Source organism: Acinonyx jubatus, chromosome C2, assembly GCF_027475565.1.
Source record: "Acinonyx jubatus isolate Ajub_Pintada_27869175 chromosome C2, VMU_Ajub_asm_v1.0, whole genome shotgun sequence".
Taxonomy (NCBI): domain Eukaryota; kingdom Metazoa; phylum Chordata; class Mammalia; order Carnivora; family Felidae; genus Acinonyx; species Acinonyx jubatus.
The window spans coordinates 85539903-85562973 of NC_069384.1; the positions used below are offsets into that span (position 1 = coordinate 85539903).

The following is a 23071-nucleotide window of genomic DNA, read 5'->3' on the forward strand; positions in this document are numbered from 1 at the left end:
GGAAGCAGATGTGAGCAGGGACTTTCGAGTTTTGGCATCATGTCCCTCAGAGTCATTTTCCTTCTACCTTTAGTGTCTCCACTCAAACAATCAGAAAAAAATAGAGACTAAAGAGAACCCTGAATAAAGAGAACCAAATTAGTTAGACAATAAGGACACTCTGCTTTCTTTTCAGAAGCTACCTCACTTTAAAAACATCTTTAAGATAAAAGAGCAGAATACAAGTTATAAGTTTAAAGAAGGCAAGCTGCCTCAAGTTTTATAAAATTCATCTCTTTACTCATGGCTCTGACACAGATTGGAATTTTCAGAGAGGGCCAACTCTTGCCCAGAGGTGATTTTTTTTATTTTATTTATTTATTTTGAGAGAGAGAGAATGAGAGAGAGAGAGAGCAAGGGAGGGGCAGAGAGAGGAAGAGAGAGGATCCCAAGCAGGTTCCACTCTGTCAGCGCAGAGCCCGACACGCAGTTCGAACTCGCAAATCATGAGCTCATGACCTGAGCTGAAACCAAGAGTCTGGACACAACAGATTGAGCCTCCCAGGCTGTCTGCCACCCAGAGGTGAATTTGACACATTCATACTCTAGAGGAGAAAAAAAGCAAATGAAAGAGTTGAATCTGGGGGCTCTTAGATGGCTCAGTCAGTTAAGCATCCAACTCTTGATATAAGCTCAGGTCATGATTTCACAGCTCCCAAGATAGAACCCTGCATTAGGCTCTGCGCTGACAGTGTGGACCCTGCTTGGGATTTTCTCTCTCCTTCTCCCTCTCTGCCCCTCCCCACTCATTCTCTCTCTCTCTCTCAAAATAAATAAATATTTTTTTTAAAAGGAGTCAAATCTGTTGGATGAATGAATGAATGAATGAATGAATAAATAATACCCTTCCATAATTATTGCTTATGTTCAAATTGAATAACATTGGCAATACAGTTTTAGTTTGTGGGCCAAAGCACATTTTACTTTCTTTTGGGTTATCAATATATCTTTTTATTGACCCCAAACTAATTCAACTATGTGTAAAGGAAATAGCCCTATTGATTCCCCAACTCTCTATCTATGCCTTAACATCTATAAAGAGGGCCTACCTGGTATGAGAGCACAAAAAAAATAGCTAACACTCATCAAGTGCTATGTATGGACCAGGCAGAGAGTAAAAAGCATTCTCTGTATATTATCTCATTTAATCCCCACATTTAGCCCAACTAAATGTTTTATTATTAATGTTGTTATTATTATTATTTATACATGAGGTTTCTGAGCCTCAAATATGTTAAGAAAGTTGAGTTTACACAGCCAATAAGTGGCAGTGCCAGAGTTTGGAAGTCCAAGTCTGCTTTTTGAAACTGTGCTTTTAATTATGATATATTGTATTAGAAAGATCATAAGTGTTGGCGATATCCATACTCCAGAGCCAAATCCCAGCTTAATCATGTACTATCTGTGTATCAGGAAAATTGCTTCACCACTCTGAGGCTCAAATTCCTCAAATGTATATATAACAACAAGATGTCTCCAAGCATTATTGGGAAGTTTAGAAGCAGTTTAGCATGGGCCTTGATTTGTAAAGGATTCTAAATACATGGAGCTATTGTTTTAGTGTTATTAATTATATTAAAGAATCCAATAATCGGAAATTGCCCATTCCATCCCAGTAGCTTGCTGACAATTTGGAATATATGATTCTATGGCTTCCCTCTCAGGTCTATCCTTTAAAAATTAGTGAATTTTTGAAGAACATTTTGATAATAAATAGGTCAAATTATATTTCTACCTTTTCAAAAGAAAAAAATTCCATCAAGTACATTCCCACTTTCATTGCTAAGAGCTAATATAAAAGCTGCCATATCAGCAGAGATTGTATTATTCTAGAATTTTTTCTCCTAGAACTTTGTGGAATGCACTATTCTCTTAGAATTCCATTTCCCTTCCCTTTTGAGGACACAAAAGCAATAGCATAGTGTCAGCCACTGCAGGGCTGCAAAAATGTTTTTGTATTTCTATTTTGTACATGAAAATTAAATTTAATTATTCCTCAACATGTCAAAGACACTCATCAAGTTAGGCTGGTTTATGCTGAGTGGAAACTGTGAATAAGATTTAATTTGGAAATACTTGTTTCCAAAAATCTTCCTGAACTCTGAGGAAGAATTACTATTTGTGGCAATACATATGGGAAACCTACTGTGCTGACTAAGAAATGCCATTTGAGGTGGAAAAGCTGTGAAATGCACTGCACCTATTAATTCCATCACATAGTAAATCTTTCACTGAAAAGTTATGCACTATAAAGCTTTGTCCCTAGGAACCAGCCCCAGGAAGTTATGATTGCATTAAAAGAGTCAGTAGGGATTTACAGAACATATCAACCTTATCATATTTGATAGAATCCTTTCAAAAGAAAAAAAGATTGCTGACAGGCAAAAACATGGTCATCATGCATGTCTGGGATGTTTTGAAACTCTTGCATAAAATATCAGAAGAAAATATATTACACCCAGGCTATAATGAGTTGTTTTGTGTCTAAGTAACTTAGATGGACAAAAAATATGCAACTGAGGAAAGAAAGAAAGGGGATATGGGAGCAAGAGATATGCCTGGTAGCTGAGCCCACACAGACTTTTCTGTTGGGTGGCTTTGTTCTACTGTTTACTATGTTTCTTTGAGTAAGTCAATCACCCATTATGAGCCAGAGTTTCCTCATCTGTAAAATGAGGAAATGATATTGTTGGATGGCTGTGAGGATTAAATGAGATAAAAGATGTAAATTTCTCATAGGTAAAAGGCCAATAAATAGCAGCTCTCATATTTCTTAGTTTGGTTGTAGCATTGTTTATAGAGTGAATGCAAGCGGTGAGGAAGCAGTCTCTAGAAATGATTTCAATGAGGAAAAATGTGATTCTTTAAAAAAAAAAGGTTTGTTTCAACATTTGCTTATTTTTGAGAGACAGAGACAGAGTGTGAGCAGGGGAGGGGCAGAGAGAGAGGGAGACACAGAATGTAAAGGAGGCTCCAGGCTCTGAGCTGTCAGCACAGAGCCTGATGTGTGGCTCAAACTCACAAACCCTGAGATCATGACCTGAGCCAGTCAGACGCTTAACACACTGAGCCACCCAGGTACCCTGGACAAGTATGATTCTGATGGGACAGGCAGAACATGTCTGGGAGATGAGGATTTGATGTCAGTTTCAAATACATAAAATTTCAGATGCACATTAGACCAAACAACCAGAACACATATTTCTTTAGTCTTTGAGATGAAAGTTATTATGAGGAGTTAGATAAAGCAGATCCCTAAATTAGCCAAATACATTTTTTTTAACCAAATACTTTTAACAAGAGCTACAGTACAGGTAAGCCATTCCCTCATAAATATTTGAAAAACATGGAGGAATTGCATAGTAGTCAGGGTTATTCAGAAAAAAAAAGTCATAGAAGCTGAGAAGTCCCATTATCTGACATCTGGAACCTACAGACCCAGGAAAGCTGGTGGTATGGTTGCACTCTGAGTCTGAAATTCCAAAAACAAGAAGAATCATTGGTGCAAGTTCTAGTCCAAATCTGAAGGCCTGAGAACTGGAAAGCCAATTGTATAAATTCCAGTCAGAGTATGAAGTCCTGTGAACCAGGAGCACCAGTGATCTAAAGGTGGGAAGAAACTGATGTTGCTCCCAACTCAATCAGTCAGGCAGAGAGGGAATTTTCCCCTTCCAACAGTTTGTTCTGTTCGTTCTGTTTAGTCCTCAGTGAGATAGATGATGCCTATCCACATTGGGGAGGACAATTTACTTTACTCAGTCTGCAGATTCAAATGCTAATCTCTTCCAGAAACACCCTCACAGATATATGCAGAAATAATGTTTAACCAAATATCTGGGCATCTGTGACTCAGTCAAGGTGACACATGAAATTAACAATTTCAGATTGTATATAGAATCCAGGGAATTGTGACTGGTGACAAAGTTAGAGGAGTCCATATTTCATGAACAGATACTAGAAAAAGGGAATTTGACTTCTCTAAACCCTTCTATGGTTGTAGTAATAGGTCTAGCAATAACATTTTTATAGTAATGAAGAAGAATCCTTTATATTAGTTAACTTCTTCACCATAGGCAAAAGTGCATTCATATCTAATACCTTACATATGCAGCCCCATGAGGTAGGTAGAGCCAATCAACTTACAGATGAGGAAAACAAAGCTAGGAGAGGTAACATGGTTTGCACAAGCTCATTCAGCCAGTAGTAGGAAAGCACAATAAGCATAAAAGTTCATCTGATTCAGCCCAGCATCCTCAACACCACACGGTACTGCCTATTATTATTCCTAAATTTTTTAAAGTTATGGTACAATATGTTAATTTTCTATGACTCTCCATCTATCATAAAACAAATTTCCAAATAGCAATTTTAAAATGTCCTGTTGCCTTTAGGTCATCAGTTACACTGGTGCAATCCCACCAACACATCCCTTAATGCTTTTCTAATGAGATAGAATTTCCCATAAACAACATGCCAAAGTCTTGATACCTAAAGTAATTGTATGCCATGTCAGTCACTATCTCTCACTTGTTGCCACTGCTGCTCCCACTTCAGTGCACAACTTTTCATGGATAGAAAATTGTTAACCATGTCACTAGACTTTGAAGATAAAATTACGAAGTGCCAAAAGGAGCTGGCAGGTTATAAATGGGTATCATTTATTCATATCTCATGATAATATCTACAGACTCTAGGAATTCTGATAGCAATTCCTAACTACCACTTATTGACAATAGCATCCAGATTTGTGGGGTTTGTGTTCCTGACTGCTGAAATGTAGCAGGGAGATTAAGAATACACACACACACACACACACACACACACACACACACACACACACACCATTATAATTAATTTGGCAGCCATCATATATCCTCTATAAAGAAAGAGTGGCAGTTGATTGCAAAAAAAAAAAAGATATAGGTTGTAGAGTGGTTATTTTTGTTCTGAAAAGTTCATGCTCGTGAAATGACTTTCATTTAAAACTAGCTACTTTGTATTTTATATTTAGAAGACTTAAGTGTTTCGTTATGCACTTAGTACCTACAATTTTAATTCATTTTCTATCTTCCACAGCTTTTAAATTGGACCATTTTATGAACTTCAGTGAAAATAAAAAGCAAAAATGCTATTTACTTTTCTCTTTGTCTCTCCTTCTTGCTGTATCATCTTTTACAATAATGGTGCCAAAAATTCTCAGTATTATTACTCATTGACTTCTCTGCATGTCTCTGTGCTTTATATAATGTACACACATATGTTACAGAGCCTAAATTCACATGACAGAGCTTATAGGAACTTTAGAGACCACCTAATTGAGCCTTGACTCAAGCCCCCTCATTTTATAAAGAAATCTAAAGCTCAAGGAGTCAGGTGACTTTCCCAAGATTACATTGCTGGCTGGTCAGAATTGGCACAAGAATTTAGCTTTCTATCCAAAGGTTTTTCCATTTTATAAAACACCATAAATTTGGAGCACCTAAGTGGCTCTGTCGGTTAAGCATCCGACTTTGGCTCAGGTCATGATCTCAATTAGAGCCCCGCATAGGGCTCTATGCTGACAGCTCAGAGCCTGGAGCCTGCTTCGAATTCTGTGTCTCCCTCTCTCTCTGCCCCTGCCCTGCTCATGCTCTGTCTCTCTCTGTCTCAAAAATAAATAAAAAGTTTAAAAAATAAAAAATAAAAAAATTAAACATTATAAATGTGAATGTTAGTATTTTTCATTAATTAGCATCTAGCAATAAATAGAAAAAGTCATGATTCTTCTCTCAACATAAGTTGAAAGGTTTCCTCTTAGGAGTAATGACCTTTCCTGCACATTACCTAGCAATTGACCACTTATATGATGTGTGAAGTCTGAATTTTACTCAGATTTGTAATATTTAGGCAGTCTAACATTTCATTTTGAGGTGGTTTTGTAGGACCTTTCATTACTAGGCTATCTGTCCTCTCTGGCTAGACCATAATTTGACCCTTTGTATTGAAAATTAAATAAAAAAAATTTCATTCTCTTTATATCACATATAATGCAAGCAATCTCTAGATATTTTCTATAATTATTGCAGACCTCCAAAGCCTTCTTTGATAGTCCAAACAGTCCTGACCCCTGGAGGTGATATAACTTGTGTGGTAAAAGGGGTGAGCACAGAAATTTGCCAGCAATGTCCAGGTAAGTCCCTATAAGAAAAACTATAGGACAGTTACAGGAAAAGTGGCTGAGGAGTGGGAAGGAGTGGTTGACCTCTTTTGTACCTTTAAATGGGGCAGAAATCATGTGTCCACATGCTATTCAATAATAAATTCTTTTTATTTTGTTTGTGATATACAGGATGAGTTTCTGTCTGATTTATTTGTACATCAACATGTGTATATATGTGTATCACAACAGTAAGCAAGCAGGATTTCTAAAGAGGCTTTAGTAGAGATCTACCCCTTCCCCATCCTCGTGGCAGATGTACAGTACTTCTTTTGGGAAGGGATACATGACCTGGCAGTACTTTGCTTCAGAGAAGTCAATCATGGTCACAATCTTTCCATCTATCTTCTTCTGATGGAAAGAAAAAAATCATGTAGGAGCTCAACCCCATAGAGAACTTCTTTTTCACTGGTCTTCTATAATAGAAGAGTAATAATACATGTCCATTTAGTGCCTGGGCAAATTCAAACTTACATTTTTCTTCTGATCAAGCATATTTCTGGTCTTTTCCAGAAGGTTTTTGCTTTCTTTTCCTAAAGGTTTTTGCTTGTTCGTGATTTACTCAATTATTGCCTAATACGTTCCAGGCACTTTTCTAGGCATATTAAGATGAAGAAATACAGTGCCGTCTTCAAGAAACACATCATCTTATAAAAGTAACAGGTTGATAAACAAATATTTGTCTTTATATTCCTATAAACAATCCAAACCCCAAAAGACCTACAGCTTCAATCTTATGTTCCCTTCTGGTCCATCTAGGTGTTTATCTTACTTTAGAGCAATTATGTCTTTTAAATGTTCTCTGTATGAATGATTTACCATGAAGTGTATTTGGAGCAGGGTTTCTCAGCTTAAACTTGAACTCAAACCAATTGGAATAAGAAGTCCCCAAATTTGTTATGCTCATAAATATTTTATAAAATATGGAAATTAGCTGTTAACTGAAAATTAAGAACAAATGAACATAGGCCTCTTGGTTTTAAAAGTATTTTATAAAGAAAATTATTTTAAACTATTTACTAAAATAATTTCATGCAAAAATAGTGTAATGAGTCCCCATGTACCCATCACTTAGCCAGTTATAACCAGTCCACTCTCTTTGTTTCATCTTTTTTTTTCTTTTTCCTTTTTGTTCTTTTATGGAAAGTGCTAGAGCATTTTAAAGCAAATCCACAGAATTGTATCATTTCTCCCATAAAAACTTGATACCTTAATAGAAAGATTATTCTTAAAGAACATACACACACACACAAAATAATATTATGACACCCAACACAATTAACGATAGTTCTTTAATATCTAATTCCTTGTTTATGTTTAATTTTCCCCAACTGTCTCAAAAATTGTCTTTTTAACAATTGATAAAGGACCATTTTGCAACTGGTAGATTTTTCTATTAAGTCTCTTTTAATGGGCATCCTTGTACTCACCCCCCCCCTTTTTAATATCATTTATTTTGGGGGAAAACTAGAATTTCTTACATTCTGGATTTGGCTTATATATTTTTGCAGTGTAAATTAGCATACAGGATTCTGTTTCCCTTTTTTTTAATTTCTTAAAACTAGTACTTATATCTGCAGGCTTAGTTAAATCAAGTCCTTTTTTCAGGGATATTTTATAGGTAGTACTGTGTAATTTCTATTACTTTACATCATGTGACACATAATATGTGTTTGGTTTACATTTGGTGACATTAAGATTAATTACAGGGCTCAGGTGGTGTCAGTTCAGATCCATTCATTATAATTTTCCATTAATCATTCACCTAATGGTTTTAGCAGACACTGTTGATTGTAACTTACATTCATTAGTTCATTAGGTATTGCAAAATAGTTATTTTCTAATTCTGTCATTTATCCTGAATTTATTAGCTGTGATTCTTTTCTTAAAGAAGAATTTTCCTTCACCAAGTATTTGGTGCCCTAAAATAGTGTTCATCCCCAAAAAGAAAAATAAATGATTGATCCTCTACCTTTATTTATCAATTTTGAAAATAATGAGTTGGTGCCCTATCTTGCTTTCTACTGGGTCTTTATGATGGTTTAAAATATCACAATATTATTTTTCATTTTCATTTAGCACTTCTTTATCTTACATGGTTCCTTTTCTATGACATCTCAGTCTGATTTCAAAAAGGAACATTCTCTTAAATCTTAAATCTTCTTGAGACCATAAATCATGAATCTACTGAAAATTCTTCTTCTTTGTATAAGTCAGGAAGGAAAAGAAGCCATGCTAGCTTTTTCAATTGGTGGAAATGTAATCTAGAACATTGGTTACAAAAGGGGTGGGAGGTCTAAAGAAATACAGAGGTAAAGATATTAGTAACAGCAAGAAACTATCACCCATGTAGGCTGAAGGACAAAAGGAAAGTGGTGGTATGCAGTGTCCACAATAATTTTATCACTAAGGCCACTGGAGCACCTGCAACTGACATTGGAGCCACTGCTATTACCACCACTACACGAAGCGTGGAACTCACATTTGCACTAATGCTGCAGTAACTGAGAAGACTTCTGTCACTGTTGCTGTTGGAACCAGAATACCTTAGCACTATGCTGACGGGGATGATAAAGCACTCCCTTCTGCCACTGCTGCTGGACTGAATTGTCTGAGAAGAACCCATGAGCCTGCATTCACTCTGTACAGCTGTCACTGCCAGAGGAGCTACTAAAATCCTAAAATAGGAGGAAAAATGGCTTCTTCTTTTCCTCTTGCCTGTCAGTCTAGTCTCCTGCAGTCTTCCCATTGATAGAACCTGACCAGAAGAACTACATTGTCAAGGGAGTCTTTGAAATGTAGTTTTCAGACTTCTATCTTCCTCCAATATACAGCAAAACATGATGGTGCAGAAATGAAGCTGACAGCAGATGGACAAATGACCACACATGCTCCTTTTAGTAAATCCATTATTGCAGAGGGAGCCAACTGCTCCAAATGCTCAGTAATACATGGAGCTGCAGAATTTTTTTTTTCAAAAGTCCTGTGATTTTCCTTGCTTACTATTCCATAAATAGGAAGTTTTGTGTCTGTCCACTGTGCTCATATAGTCTTAAATAAGAGTTAAACCTTTCAGAAATTACAGAGAGGACTTTAGTTTCAAATAAATGGCATAAAATTTAAAAATATATAAATATTGACATCAGAGCATTTTGAGGTCAAACTATCTGGGAAAAGAAGAAAACAAAGCCATGGTCTTTAGTGGTAGCTTCAGATCTATAAAACATCATGGATAGGATCTCTAAGGAAAACCCTCTACCAAACTGGATCTCTGCTAGGTGATAGATTGTGTCTGGATCCAGGTTGGGCCCTTTCCAAGTAGTCAGTATACTCTTACTGCAGCCAGTCTGTAAACATGAGGGGAAGCCAAAGGGATACTCTAGAGTTCCTCAGACTGTCTTTGTATCTTAATGCAGGTCACAAAACCTTTGCCTCTCATTATAAATGTGTCATGTAAGCGGGCTTGTTTCTACTTAGTTACCTGGAATAACACCATGGGTCTCCCATCCCTTTCCCCTCATCTTATCAGTGTTTTACCTTATAAACATTTCTCCAAATGCCTGGTAGATGGTTGATACTTAGCTTTGCTTTCCAAGGCTCCTAAAAATTTCTCCTTTCTATGCTTTCTCTTTCTAGCTTTGTAAATAGGAATTAAAGAGGGGAATCTTAGGCCCTGTACTTACAAAATAACCTTGCTGAAAAATATACCTGTCCTATAATTTTTATTTCAGTACTTGCCCTAACATGCTTCATTACTTGTAGATAGCTATAAAATTTATTTTAAAATGTTTCTATCTATATGATGTATTAGTAGTTATTTCAGAAATTTTATGTTAATGTTTTAAATAATATATTTATTTAATAAATTTTATTTAGTCATTTAGTGAAAAGGTAACATTTTCCTATGGTTAAAAATACAAAATATAAAAATGGTAAATAGTGAAAAACCTCCTTCCCATCTGTGTGCTTCAGCCGTTCAGTTCTTTTCCCTAGATTCAGCTCTCATGTATTTTTCCAAATATATTTTATGCATGATAGTATATCCATATATCCTGCTTTGCCTCTTGCTTTTTTCACTTAATATATACTGGAGATCACTTCATATCAGTACATAAATAAATGTCAATTCCCCCACACATAGGATAAATTCCTAGAAGTGGAGTTACTGGATTAAAGGCTATAGTTTTAGAAATTCTGATGGGTATTGCCAAATCATCCTCCATAGGAAAATTTATATTCCCATCATCAATGTATAAGAGTATCGGTTTCCTCACATTCTCACCATCACAGTGTGTTAAGCTTTTGATCTTTGACAGGTGAAGAAACTGTCATAATCAGTGTAATAAAATAAATTCTTATATTATAAATGAAGATAAGCATTTTTGTGTGATTAAGTACTATTTTTATCTCCTTTTCTGTGAACCACTGATCCATATTCTTTGTCTATTATTTTTTCAATTGGTTTAATAGTCTTTTTCTTATTCATTTGTAGAAATGCTTCATTATTTCAGGAAAACTAGCCCTCTTTTTGCAAGCTAAGCTGCAAATATCTTCCTATTGTATCACTTGCCTTTTGTCTTTGTTTATGGTCATCTTTCCAATTTAAAGAATATACGAAAGTGAATTTATCAAGCTTTTAATTTATGGATTTTGAGTTTTATGTCATAGCTAGAAAGAAATTTCTGAATAATTAATCTATGGATTTGAGCACCTTTACAGTCTACTAAACTGTTTAATTTATTTGTGTCTATTTCTGGGCTTTGTATTCTGTTCCATTGATCTGTGTCTACTCTATGCCTTGTGATGCAAGTATTATTCCTTTGTAATATGTTTACTCTCTGGTAAGACATCTCTCCCTTGTTAATCTTATCTTTAGTACTTTAATGACTTTAGGATCTCAAGAGGTTCTGAAACTGCAGATGTAGGCCATCTTCTTTAATATCCATTTAACAGGAAAAGGCATTGGGTGAGTCATAGTCTATGCAAGCATGGAGTCAGTATCCAATGTCCAGGCTTTTTTTTTTTTTTTTTTTAATACAAGTTAGTTAACATATGGTGTAATAATGACTTCAGGAATAGAATTTAGTAATTCATCACTTACTTAAAATACCCAGTGCTTATCCCAACAAGTGTCCTCCTTAATGCCCCTTGTCCATTTAGCCCATTCCCCCACCTAATACCCCTCCAGTAACCCTCAGCTTGTTCTTTATATTTAAGAGTCTCTTATGGTTTATCTCCCTCTCTATTTTTATATTATTTTTGCTTCCCTTCCCTTATGTTCATCTGTTTTGTATCTTAAATTTCCCATATGAGTGAAATCATTTGATATTTGTCTCTCTATAGCTGACTTATTTCACTTAGCATAGTACATTCTAGTTCCATCCACATTGCAAATGGCAAGATTTCATTCTTTTTGATGGCTGAATAACATTCCACTGTATACATATACCATGTCTTCTTTATCCATTCATCAGTTGATGGACACTTGGGCTCTTTCCATACTTTGGCTATTGTTGATAGTGCTGCTATAAACATTGAGGTGCATGTGCCTCCTGTATCCTTTGGATAGATACCTAGTTGTGCAATTACTGGGTCATAAGGTAAATCCATTTTTAATTTTTTGAGGAACCCCCCTCCTGTTTTCCAGAGTGGCTGCACCAGTTTGAATTCCTACCAGCAGTGCAAAAGGGTTCCTCTTCCTCTGCATCCTTGCCAATATCTGTTGTTGCCTGAGTTGTTAATTTTAGCCATTCTGACTGGTGTGAAGTGGTATCTCACTGTGGTTTTGATTTGTATTACCCCAATGATCAGTGATGTTGAGAATTTTTTCATGTGTCTGTTTGCCATCTGGATGTCTTCTTTGGAAAAGTGTCTATTCACGTCTTTTGCCCATTTCTTCACTGGATTATTTGGGTTTTTTTGGGTGTGGAGTTTGACAAGTTCTTTATAGATTTTGGATACTCCAATGTCCAGGCTTTTTGCTGGATGCAGAGAGAATTTCGGTAAACTGGTGATTTAAAATGGTGACTTTTGTAGTCATCATAATTGAAGAAATTTGGAGACTGTTAAGTGAATGTTACTGTGTAAATTTCTGCCCCATTCTGCCTAAAACTAAAGAAATGAGGGAGTTATCATTTCGGAGAGTCAATAGAAAAGCCAACACAGATAAAGGGAAAAAAAACAGATTTGGCATTGGATCTAGAGCAAAGCACGAAGATCTTGAATCAACACTACATTTATGAAAATGGAGCCAGAGACAAGTTACGTGTCTACTTATATGCCTATTTGGGTGATCTTCAGTCATCTTTCTTAGTTTACGTGCATGATTCAGCTTCAACTCTGATGTATTAAGTTGTTACTGTCTGCTCTGGGAGAAAAGCAATATAGAGACACTTGTAAAATCTTTGTAAAATCCTGGAGTAAATTGTCTCAGTGAAAAGCCTGTTTTGTCACTTACTAGATGTGGAACTTAAACAAGATGCATGAACTCTCTGTGCAGCTACCTCCTCCTCCCCATTTTCCCTATCTGTAAAATGTAAATAATAGTAGCTCTGCTTCATTGGGGTGTCTTGAGAACTAAATGAGATTATATGGCTGGCACTTAGCATATTGTGTGTGCCGATTAGGTACTAAATAATAGTTATTGTTAGCTGTAATGATGATCATAATTTCATTTATTTTAACAACTATATGATGAAAATTTATTTTTATTTTCACTTTACAGAAACCAAGGTTTTATGTCTTTCCCAATTTCCATAGTGAGGCTGTTACTGGAAGAAGAGTGAGATTCAAACCCTGTTTTGAGAACATTCCAAAAAAGCCACCTGTTTATAGCTCCAAATCCTAAAATTACATGCTTTCTAAATCTACTACTGACCAAAATAGAGATCTCCCAACTTTTTCTTGTGCCTCTTCTATCGATTACTTCTCTAGATTGATTGACTTTAATGACCCAAAATCCTTTGTCGCAATAAAACTGACCTGTATTCCTTCTGTCAGTACTTTATTATATGTCCTCAGTCACTCTAGAAACAGTGAAACATAACACCATTAGTTGTCATTGTATCCTAGAATATCCAGTCAATTTTGAGGCAAAGCCCTGAAGCTTTTTCATTAAGGTCTTCAGTATTTTTTTCTTTGTTCACACTCCTTAATAAAGTAATGAAAATGAAATCACCACTGGTGTTTTCACACTAAAAGGACTGTCTTATTCAGCCTTGTGTTCCTTGCTATACCCATAACAAATAAATCTTCTCCCTTTATGGATGAGGAAATTCAGCATCAAAAATTACTATTTTCTCCAAGCTCTTATCTAAGATGGAGTTGAGATAAGTTCTGGAAAGTGTCAGCCTTCCATTTTCTAGACAGGAGAATACATAACTTGGCTTGTTGACCTAAAGAATGCTGGGCCACGTGTAATATAAACCTCTCGAGTAATTCAAGAAACTGACTTAGTATTTCAGTGCCATGTTAAGCATAAGAAGATGACCTAACCTCTAAGAGCTCCATGTGAAATGATAGATGTAGGAACATATGGTTACATGATCAGTTTTTTATGGTTTAGGTTTCAGGATTTGGGGCAGGTTCTCCTCTCTCTCTCTCTCTCTCTCTCTCTCTCTCTCTCTCTCTCTCTCTCCCTCTCCCTCTCTCTCTCCCTCTCCCTCTGTCTCTCCTCTGTCCCCTTATTTATTTAGTTGTTTATCAGTCCATTTGACAAACCCCAAACTTCTGGGGAAAATATGGCGAAGGCTAATTAAACCCCATTGACTACTCCAGCATCACAGGACACCACTGGAATCTTATCTGGAAGATTTACCAAATCTTGGAGAAAGTGGAACAGGAGTCAAAGATACAAACTCAACTCAGACTGGTCAAGTAACTGGGAACTTACTGGCTCTCGTAGATGAGAAGTCTACAACAGAGCAGATAAGTACTAATTTTTGGACTAGGTGCCACTTTTCCAGTGAATCCAGCAAAAGTCCCAAGATTCACTCTAATTAAACCAACTTTGTTTATATACCTATCCTTGAATCACTGTTCCCAAAGAAGGGAAAATACAGTTTTTCCCAGTCTTGGAGTTGGAGTTAAAGTCATGTTTCTACTTCACTCCATGCCCAAAAATAAGTGAATTGAGAATAAAGAAAGGATATTTTCTATAGGATAATCAAAGTGGCATTACCAGAAGAAGGAAGGGATAGCAGGCAAGCAAAAACAGATGTTTATCATGCATGATAAAAAATGTGATGAAACATATTCTGTTATTTCATTCATTCATTCAAACATTAAGAGAATAAAAAATATTACAGCACAGTCTGCCTTCGAGGAAATTATAGCTTTTAAAAATAATATTAATACATTATTATTATGATATACTAGGTTCCACTAAAGGAATACAAACAAAATAAGCTATGAAAATACATACTAGGTCCATCAGTTATGTTTGCAGATGCCTTGGCTATGATTTTGTTATTAAATTTCACATTAATTCCCACCACTAACATGCTAGTACACACGAGTTTGAAAAAAACAAAGACCTCACTCATAATTCTTGCTAAGGTGAATAGCCTTACTTTAGGTGGGTCATAATATAATACAGAATCAACAGCTGAGGTAGTGGTTTTTCATGATCTGCCACTGCTTGATGCTTCTAGAAAAGAGTAAGCTGGCAGCATCCACATTGAGAATTTGTTAACTTTGTATACTACAATTTACTTTTTGATGTACAATGCCACAACTACTATTAAATTTCATACTATGGCAGGCAGTTATTTATTAGATAGGAAACTGCTCTCTTTAAAAAATGTCTTTCACTTTTCCACCACTTTAGTAGCACTGCAGTTTAATTGAAAATTAGTCCAGTCAATCTGCTGTGGGCTCCTGAGAAATAATTTGTGTGAATAACTACCACCAAAAACTTCCCCAAGGAAAAGCTTTCATCAGGACTGAGAACACTTTCTGATGATTCTAATAATTACCTTTCTTTGAGTTTCTGGCTTACCGATATGGTTGTCATAAAGTGCTTTGCTGATTTTCTTTCATGCCTCTTGCTTTTATAAATCCCACAACAGAAGGAGAAAACTGGTCAGGACATGAGTGTTTTTTAAGTACTGCTTTGCATGAAGTGTTTATTGAACAAACCCTGAAAAATATTCTTCTTGAATGTATTAGAACGTGGACCTAATTCATGCTTCTAAGTCCCTAAAGAATTTTCTGTGATACGGTTGTTATGGATAATGATTCCACGAAACATAACTATTGCCATGTGTCTTAAAGATATATTAGTGAAACAAATGTTATTTAGTTTAATTGTCCCTGAAAGCAGAGCCAGAAGTAAGAACCAGAGTTCAAGTAGTTTATTTAGGAGGTGATCTTAAGAATCAGGAATGAGGGAGTAGAGACAGTGAAACAGGAAAGAGAAAAAGTCAGTATAAGAGTGTTTTGTCAATGTCACTATTGGGAGCATTGGGATCTCAATTTTACTGGGATTGTGATACATTTGCAAAATACTTCCCAGAATTTTCCAGCCAAAGGACAGGAAGCTGGGGCACTTATCCACTGGCTCCTATTCAATACTCTGCAGGGTAGAAGTGGAGAGAGTGGGCATCCTTGTCTTATTCTTCATCTTAGAGGAAAAACTTTCACCCTTTCATCAGTCAGTACAATGTTAGCTGTGGACTTGTCATATATGTCCTTTATTATGTTGACTGATATTCCCACTAGACCCACTTTGTTGAGAGTTTTTATCATAAACGGAAGTTGAATTTTGTCAAATTCTTTTTCTGCATCTATTGAGATGATCATATGATTTTATCCTTCATTTTGTTAATGTGGTATGTATCACATTGATTGATTTGCACATGTTGAGCCAACATCGCATCCTTCGAATAAATCCCGCTTGATCATTGTGTATGACTCTTTAAATTTATTGTTGAATTTGTTTACTTATTTTGCTGAGAAATTTTGCATCTAGATTCATCAGGGATATTGGCATATATATTGGCATGTATATATATATATTTTTTGTGGCATCCTTGTCTGGTTTTGCATCAGGGTATAGCTAGCTTCATAAAATGAGTTTGAAAAAGTTCTCTCCTCTTCTATTTTTTTTTCTTCTATTTTGAAAATTATTGGTATTAATTCTTCTTTGAGTATATGATAGAATTCACCAGTGAAACAATTTCATCCTAGATTTTTGTTTGTTAAGAGGTTTTTGATTACTGATTCAATCTCCTTACTAGTAATCAGTCTGTTCAGATGTTCTATTTCTTCATAATTCAACCTCATAGGTTGCATATTTCTAGGAATTTATCCATTTATTCTAGGCTGCCCAATTTTTTGGCATACAATTGTTTATCGTGGTCCTTTTTTTTTAATGTTTATTTTTGAGAGAGAGAGAGAGAGAGAGAGAGCACTCATGTGAGTGGGGGAGGGGCAGATAGAGAGGGGGACAAAGGATCCAAAAAGGCTCTGTACCAACAGCAGAGAGCCTGGAGTGGGGCTCAAATCCATGAACAGTGAGATCATGACCAGAGCCGATATCAGATTCTTAACTGACTGAGCCACCCAGGCACCCCGTTAGTAGTCTTTTACTGTCCTTTGTATTTCTGTGGTATCGATTTTAACATCTTTTCTTTCATTTCTGATTTATTTGAATCCTCTCTCTTTTTTTTTTTAATCCATTCAGCCACACTTCCAGACTGTCATGTAATTGGGATCATAGAGATATAGGTTTTCCAGATTGGCTTCTGTCACTTACTAATATGCATTTAAGATTCCTGTGTTGCTTTGTAGCTTGATAGTTCATTTATTTTTATCACTAAACTATATTCCATTGTATGTATGTACCACAGTATACATTTATCCATTCACCTATTGAAGGACATCTTGGTTGTTTCTGGTTTGGGAAAATTATAAATAAAGCTGCTACAAATATTTATGTGTAGGGTTTTGTGTGCACATAAATGTTCAATTTATTTGGGTAAATACTTACAAGTGCAATTGTTTGATCATATAGTATGCATATGTTTAGCTTTATATCAAACTGCCAAACTATCTTCCCAAGTGCTGTATACCACTTTGCATTCTCACCAACAATGAGAGTTCCTGTTGTTCTGCATCCTTCCCAGCATTTGGTGTTGTTACTATTTTGGAATTAGAGTTGGTATCCCATTACTGTTTCAATTTAAAATTCACTGATCACATGTGATGTTGAGTACCTTTTTATATGCTTATTTGTGTCTCCTTTCCTTTTTTTTTCATGGTTAGGTTAACTAAGGTTTATCATTTTTTGCTGATCTTTTCAAAGAAGCAGCTCTTGGTTTCTTTGATTTCTGGTTTTCGAATTCATTAATTTCTTCTCATTTTCTTCTCCTCTGCTTGCTTTCACTTAAACTGCTCTTCCTACTCTAATTGTCTTAGGTGGAAATAGATTATTGATTTTAGATCTTTCTTCTTTTTTAGTATAATTGTTCAATGCCATAAATTTCCCTGGAAACATTGTTTTTGCTGCATCCCACAAATTTTGATATTTAGTTTGAAATATTTTAAACATTTCTTTGGTGACTTCTTTCATCCGCTTGTTCTTTAGAAGTGTGTTGTTTAATGTCTAGTTATGGGATTTTTCAGCTGTCTTTCTGTGCACTATTGTCTGAGATCATTCTTTATTTGATTTCTACTATCTTAAATGTGTTAAGATGTGTTTTATCATCCAGAATGTAGTTTATCTTGGTGAATGATCTCTGTGAGTTTGAGAAGAATGTGTAGTCTGCTGTTGTATGAAGTCTTCTATACATGCTAATTTGATCTAATTGATTGATGATACTATTCAGTTAATTGTATTCTTAGTCCTTTTCTGCCTGCAGGATCTGTCAATTATTAAGAGAGGGGTGTTGAAGTTTTCAACTACAATAGTGGCTTTGTCTGTTTCTCCTTGCAATTCTATTGGGTTTTGCCTCATGTATTTTGATACTGTGTTGTTAGGTGCATACACATTAAAGATTTTAATTTCTTCTTATAGATTTGACCCCTTTGTTCATTATTCAATACCCCTCTTTATCATCAGATAAAGATTTTTCTTGTTCTGAAGTCTGCTTTGCCTGAAAATAACTATTCCAATTTTCATTTGTTAGTGTTAACATGGTATATCTTTCTCCATTCCTTTACTTTTTAATCTATCTGCATGTTTCTATCTAAAGCGAGCTTCCTGTGGAAAACATAGTTGTGTATTTTTTATCTGTTTTAACAATTTGTCTTTTAATTGGCATATTCACATTTTAAGTAGTTATTGATATGGTTGGAATAATATCTGTCATGTTTGTAACTCTTTTCTATTTTTTTCCACTCTTGTTTGTTTCTTGTCTTTTCCTGTTTGTCTGCCCTCTACGGTTTTAGTTGAACATTTTAATTCTATTTTCTATCCTCTTTTAGCATATCAATTGCATAAATTAAAAAAAAATTTTAATGTTCATTCATTTTTGAGAGACAGAGAAAGACAGAGGGTGAGTGAGTGAGGGGCACAGAGAAGGAGACACAGAATCTGAAGCAGGCTCCAGGCTCTGAGCTGTCAGCATAGAGCCCAATGCGGGGCTCAAACCCATAAACCACGAGATCATGACCTAAGCTGAAGTTAGATGCTTAATCGACTGAGCAACCCAGGTGCTCCCCACTTTTTAAATTATTTTTTAAATACTGCATTAAATATTTTTAGAGGTGCCCTAGAGTTTGCAATATACATTTACAAGTAATCTAATTCTGCTTTTTTTTTTAATTCTACTTTCAAGTAACACTATACTACTTCATAGAGAGTGCAGGTACCTTATAACAAGGTATTTCCAACTCTTCCCTCCCATCCCTTATAACATTGTTGTCATTCATTTCACCTATCTATATGCTATAATCTCCCAGAACATTGTTGCTATGATTGCTTTGAAGAAACAGTAATTGATTAGATAAATTAAGAATTAGAGAGTTGTATGTCAATTATACTTCAATAATAGAAAAGAATTAGAAAAACAAACTATTTTTCTTTGCCTTTGTTTATTTCTTCCCAGGTATTCTTCCTTTCTTTATGTAGATCTGAGTTTCTGACCTGTATCATTTTGTTTTTCTCTGAAGAACTCTTAACAAACCTTGTAGTATAGGTGTAATGGTGACTCCCTCAGCTTTTGTTTGTCTGAGAAAGTCTATTTCTCCTTCCTATTTGAATCATGATTTCACTGAATACAATTTTTTATACAATTTTTTTATGTTGGTAGTTTTCCTTTAAAAATCTTAAATATATCACTCTACTCCCATTACATTTGCATGGTTCTTCACTAGAAGTCTGATGTCATTCTTATATTTGTTCTTCACAGGTAACATGTTATTTTTATCTGGCTTCTTTCAAGATTTTCTCTTTGCTTTTGCTTTTCTGAAGTTTGAATGTGGTATGTATAAGTGTAATTACTTTTTGGTATTAATCTTATTTGATATTCTATGAGCTTTCTGAATCTATGGTTTGGTATCCGTCATTAATTTTGAAAAATTTATAGTCAAACATTTCTTTCATTCCTTTCTTTCCTCTCTTTCCCATATTCCCATTACATCTATGTTATCCCTTTTCTAATTGTCCCACAGTTCTTGGATATTATCTTTTTTTTTAATCTTTTCTCTTTGCATTTGAGTTTGGGAAATTTTTGCTGATGTGTCTTCAAGGACACAGATTCTTCCCTCAGCAGTGTCCAGTCTTTGAAATGAGCCCATTAAAAGCATTTTTCATTTCTTTTATAGTCTGTTTTCTAGCATTTACTTTTGATTCTTTCTTAGATTTTCCATATCTTTGCTTACATTATTCGTCTGTTCTTATATGTTATCTACTTTTTTCCTTGGATTCTTTAATAGATTAATCAGAGTTATTTAAAATTCCCTATCTAATAATTCCAAAATATGTGCCATATCTGAGTTAGTTTCTGATGTTTGCTTTTTCTTTTCAGAACATGTTTTTTTGTATTTTTTTTAACACAGCTGGTAAATTTTTGGTGTAAGTCAGATATGATGTATTAGGTAATAGGAGCAGGTAATGGGATTTTTACACTTGATCTTAGCCAAAAGGCCGAGAAGCAATGTGATTTTTGGTGAGGTTGTATGATAATATTTCTCCTAGGAGATAGGCTGTGTTTAATGTTTGCTGTAGCTGTAGGTGCCATAGGCTTCAGCTTCCTCTAGTTTCCATGTGTTTCTTTGTTTTGTTTGTTTTTACTCCCCTTGTCTTTGTGCTTAACTAAGTTCTTAAATTGAGTCTGTATTACAGATGTCTCAGCTGTAATCTACTGACATACTGAGGTCCTGCTGATGTGATGGTAAGGAATTATGGAGGAAACATTTTCTATAATCTTATGATAAAAATCTCATTTTTCTAGGGAGCATAAGTCCCTGGGCTTCAGTAGTGCTTCTTACCTTTTGTTTTTCTCCTTTCCTCCTTACCAGTGATAGGAAGGCTAAAGGGGACTTGATGTGGCCAAGTGCCCTCTTTAGGTCAAATAAGACTCTGATAGTGTAGTTGCCCTTGAAGGGTAGGTTTTTCCTATAGAGGGGCTCTGGGAGTATTTCAAAATGGTTACTTTTTCTCTCCCCACAGAAAGAAAATTTTCTCTCATCTTCAAGGCAAGAATCTGGTGAGATTGCTAGAGGTTAAACCCATGAACATGTGGGGGTCTCTCTAAGACTGGGCCCTAGGAGTTTCTAACTCTCAAGCTAGTCTATATTCAGTCTCCAGAAATTCATCAAAATTATCATGTGAGCGTTCCTACCCATTTATATCTACAGTGCCTTCTGCCTCAGATAAACTGATCTCAGCTGTGGTTCTCTATATTCACCAGTCTTTCTAGATTTGGGTGTGGCAATTTGCTCTGTAACTTCAGTTCTTTGATGGATCTAAGAAAAGTTACTGCTTTTCAGCTTGTTCAGTGTTTTTCTTGTTGTAAGCATGGGAGTGACAACTTCCAAGCTCTTTACATGTCATTCTCAAAAAACATATTTTAACACCCTTATTGAATTGTATTTTACATATTATAAAATTCGCCTATTTCAAATGTACAATTGAATGTTTTTAGAAATTTACTGAGCAGTGCAACCATCATCATATATCAGTTTTAGAATATTTTCACTTCCCAAGTTGGGGAATATACTTTTGATAACTCTAACTCCCTTACAGAAATCCTCCCACATGTCCAGGCCTAAATGCCCTTGCTGATATTCTCCAAAGTTTTACTCTATCTGGTAAAATACTATGTGCTAGAACTCTTCTTTCTCTGTTTTGTTTACCTCTGTGATTGGATTTGGAGTTAGAAGATTCCATGTTATCACTTACTGTCTTTATCATCATAGGCAATTCACTTTAAACTTTGGAGAATTTCCTGAGTCAAGAAAGCAGAAATTATTTATCCTGATATTCCCTACAACTAGCAAAATAGTGGGAACATAAGTGATGATCAGTAAATATTTGTGAATGAACAAATCTGGAATCACTTTCAAGATTCATGAAATGGTGATGTTGGACAAGATTAGGAGGTGTGTTCATGAATCTATGTACACAGTTTTGAGGGGTACAGGAAGGTCATGATACCATATAAAAAATTGGGGGGATATAGCTTTCATGAGATTTTCAAAGGGTTCAAGCCCCAAAGGAGTGAAGAGCAATGGACTAGATAATATCCAAGGACTTTTGCAGCTCAAACATTCTGTCAGTCAATATATACCTGTATTTTTTGTTCCTAACTCAGGACTTTTATAACCCAGATGTTATATAACTTAGAGCCTTTTGGCATTTGTCTCTAGTTATTAATAATATTTCCTATTATACCACATATATGAATTTGTACAAGCAATGGTAAAAGGTAGAGCCCACATTATTTAGGCTCAAAGATCGCCAGGTACTAATTCCCCCAAATCTAAATCTTGGTATCTCACCGTCTCTAGCACACCATGAATACTGAAGTTGAAGGACTGAAGGGAAAATAAATTACCAGGTCTGCAAATCAGACTTGGGCTTAACTTATCCAAATAGCAGCATGTGTGGAAGAGGTCAAAATGAGAGTTTAGTTTGCCTAGCCAGACCCAAGAGCCAGGCTCTGTTTAGACCAGCTTATCACTTCAAAGTAAAACACAGGATCATCCCTTAAATGACCACCATGAATTAGGTCACAACTCTTCATTTTTTTAGGAGGCAAACAGGTGGACAAAAGAGGCAGATCTGATGTGGAAAGAAGGTGCTGAAATTTCCCTCCCTCCTACCTTGGACATTAAACTTACTTTGATTGATAGGCTGTCATTCATCACTCAAGCATGATTTTGCCTTGAGCATAACTTGAATTTGAAGAATGCTTTGTTGTTCTAACAAATGCTTTATTGTTCTTGCTACATAACCTTTCCGCAGGCCAACTTCTGTAGCATTTCCACATATCCTCATTCAGCCATGAAGTTATTGCTAATACTTAGACTCTTGACAGATTGGATTTATGCTTAATCAAAAAATTTTTACTCACTCATACCAAATACATACACACAGATATGTATATATACAAATTATATACATATGTATAAAAATATATATATATATACACACACACACACATACATATTATTTACCAGTAGGTGTAGGTCAATAAATATTTAGCAAATTAATGAAAAAATTCATAAATGAATCATTGCTGACTTAAAGTTTTAGCTTAATGGAGTGACTATCACTTCATCATGCATTACATCTACTTAAATCATTGTTTTTCCATCTTGCCCCAACGCATACATGGTAAAATATAGACCAGTAGGAGCATAGGATAGGGACAGATATATTTAGGGAAT

The 23071-nt window shown here is 35.4% G+C and overlaps 1 long non-coding RNA gene across 1 annotated transcript; it reads left to right on the plus strand.

Annotated features, from left to right (window-relative positions):
- The first annotated feature begins 5733 nt into the window (after positions 1-5733).
- Positions 5734-22796, plus strand: LOC128315232 (uncharacterized). Its single transcript, XR_008297792.1, has 2 exons — positions 5734-13016; positions 14012-22796. It is a non-coding gene; the product is annotated as an uncharacterized LOC128315232 (long non-coding RNA).
- The last annotated feature ends 275 nt before the right edge of the window (positions 22797-23071 follow it).